Raw genomic sequence first — 2,908 nt, forward strand, 5'->3', positions numbered from 1 at the left:
GGGGGGCGGGGGCTCCTCCTCCTGACCGAGCCGGCTCCGACGGCTGTGGCGGCGGCGGGAAGATGAGTTTTCCACGACTTGTTCGGTTAGGACTCTATTTCGGTGGGCGTGGCTGCGTGGCAGCTCTGGCTTTGTCCTTCCACTGCCGGCGAAAAACAATTGGTATTACTAGGAACACGAAGACTGGTGACAGTGCCTTTACTAAGCTTTACCATCCAAGCTTTTTCGATGAGGTTGCTCCAGTTCAGTTAAGCGTAGAAAAGCCCCATTGGTTCGTTGTTTTCTCTCCTACCGTCGTGACACCGACCGAGCGTCCGTTCGCTGACGCTTGTCCCCTTGGCGAGCGTGTGGCCTCTTGCGTCAGCAATAATATTGAATGAGTGCTGAGCAAGAACAAAGTCGCTTAGCGTGAACCAGAGACCTCTACTCTACGCCATTTTCCTGCCTTCAGCAGTGGCCCGGGCTAGCCTTATGCATTTCTCTACCTTAATCTGAATACACGACACCTCATTTTCTTGGTCCACAAGTCAACTAGGTCTTTGGTATTCCATTAATTTGATGCGAGCTGAGCCGCCTGGTCACCCTAGTCTACCGGAGTCGGGACGCTTGCGAGGGGCTGGAGGTGGAGGCTGGAGCAGCAGGATGCGGGGAGAAGCACAAAACAATAAGTGTGACTGGACCGCCATGCCGCCATGTGCCATCTCGGTCTGGTCCTTGCCAGGAAGCGGTCAGCGGGGGGCGGGGGTGGGTGCACCCCTGCGCTGGGGCCCGGGGGGCGTGGTGGCTGCGGGCCGGCGGCATGTACTGCAGCCGTCGCAGCACCGCAAAACCGCGCGGTTTCCGGGTCGTCTCTTCGACGCCGTTTCCGAGATTCTTCTGTTTTTCGTGGAATTAGTTTTACGTACAAATCTTTACGCAGCGAAGCTGGAGCAACTGGGTCAAGTATTCCGGCGGCACGTCCAGCCAAGAGGTCCAGTTGGGTCCAGTATGGTCCAGTACTCGCTCCATGCAGTCGTACCTGGAGCGAGTGCGGGGGCGGGTAGTAAAGGTCCCCCCCTCCACGCCGCTCCACTCCTTTGCGGACTGTGTTGTTGGACGTTGCCGGACTTCTCTCTTGCAGCCGGTGCGGCGCGGCGCTGCGGTAAGGCGCAGCCTTGCAGAGATCCTTAGCCTTGCCGTGGCTTGCTGCAGGCCCATCGTCTGCCGTGCCGTGCCTCGCCCCCGCCACGCCTGCCTAGCCACGCCCCGTATCGGCCGACGTGACAACGTGTACCACACCGTACACCGAACGATTTGCATGACGACGTCTCGTCGGGCTCCGAATTACCTCGGCGAGACTCCGCCAAGAACAGCAACAGGATGCCAGGATGCGACCGGACTGCTCGCCTCCGCCGCCCGCCCGCCTTCATCGGAGCGTGAAATGGGCGCTGGCCTGTCTGTCCCGTCCGCCGTTTCGCGCTGGTCTGTGATGCAAGCTGATATCGGGGAGTGCGGGCCCGGGGCCGCTCGCGGTGCCCGTGGCGGCCGGGCCCGGCCGGGCCGGCTCAAGTTCAAGTTCAGCGCGCCCGTGGCCGCGAGGGCAGTGGCGCTGCCGCGGCTGCCGCGCTGCCTCCGCGTCGTGCTCGGGCGCCTCCTCCTCCTCCTTGTCTCGGGGTCCGGGGCCGCGCCGGCAGCCCGCGGCACAACGCTCGCCGAGTTCACGGCGAACGGGTACAGGGGCACGGCCCGGGCCGCCGCGGCCCGCGGGACGGCGGGACGCCCTGCTATTTCGAAATTGAGCGTGGGCATAGTGCCGAGTGGGTCGCTGTGCGTAGCTGTGCGCGGCCGGTGCGCGCTGTGACGAGCAGGGTGGCACCGGACGGATGGACGGGCGGACGCACGGACTGGCGGCGCTCTAGAGCCTGTTTCTTTTGCGTCTTTTGGAGCAGCGCGGGCCGTGGTGGTGGCCGCGAGTAGGGCCGCGACCGTACCCGCCCCGCCCCGCCCCGCGCCGTGCTCCGCTTTCACACAGCAATAACAGGCAGCGCCAAGTCTGCGCGTGTGCGTGCCGACCAGCGCCCGGCCCGGCCCGGCGGGCGCGGCCCGGTGCCGCGGCGTCCGGTTCACATTTGAAAGTGCGGCCTATGCGAAAATATTTTGCATTTCGCGCGCCGCTCTACCAGTCTGTCCCGTTTCGCGTTTTAGCGGGTCCCACCGCGCCGCCCCACACCGGCACCGGTCCTCCTGAAAACGCCGCCAACCTCCGGCTAGCTGGGCACAAAGCAGGTTTCACTTCAAGCGTCCAAAGAAAGAGAGAAAGAGAATAAAGACAGCGAAGGATTCTCGCAGGCGATTGAAGCCTGTTTTTGGGTGGGGAGCTGAGCTGACGGTCGAATGAGACGAAGGGTTGTCCGGGTTGTCCCCCGGGCGGCCGGCCGGCGACCTGTTGCTGCTGTTGCGCTGCGCTGGCTGCGCTGGGCTGCGCGTTGCGGCGGGTCAGGCGCTCCGGAGCTGAGCTGGAGCGGCTCTGTGTGGTCCGACTCCAAGGCGGCCTAATTGCGGTGATTCCGGGCGGATAGGCCGGCCCGATAAGCATCAGTCCCGGCGGGCGCCGCAGCCGCACCTCGACGCGCAAGTGCAGGGGTGAGAAAAGGGTGCTCGTAACCGGGGCCCGGCGTCCACGCCCACCCCTTTCCTCGGGTGTGCAGCACGTAGTAGGCGGGCACCTCACCAGGTAGTGCGCATACACTGGATATACTGCCGCCGGGATTCCCACCGTCAACAGACGGTGAGGCGAGTGAGCGCGCGCCGCGGGGTCATCTGCATTCGGGACCCGAGTCCCCCGACCCGCGAGCTGCTCATGGCGGGGACAAAGTACGCCCCTCTCGCGGCTGCAGCTCGTGGCAGCCCAGCCGCGCAGCGCTGTATC

Source organism: Frankliniella occidentalis, unplaced genomic scaffold (genome assembly GCF_000697945.3).
Source record: "Frankliniella occidentalis isolate FOCC.00 unplaced genomic scaffold, Focc_3.1 Scaffold15, whole genome shotgun sequence".
Lineage (NCBI taxonomy): Eukaryota > Metazoa > Arthropoda > Insecta > Thysanoptera > Thripidae > Frankliniella > Frankliniella occidentalis.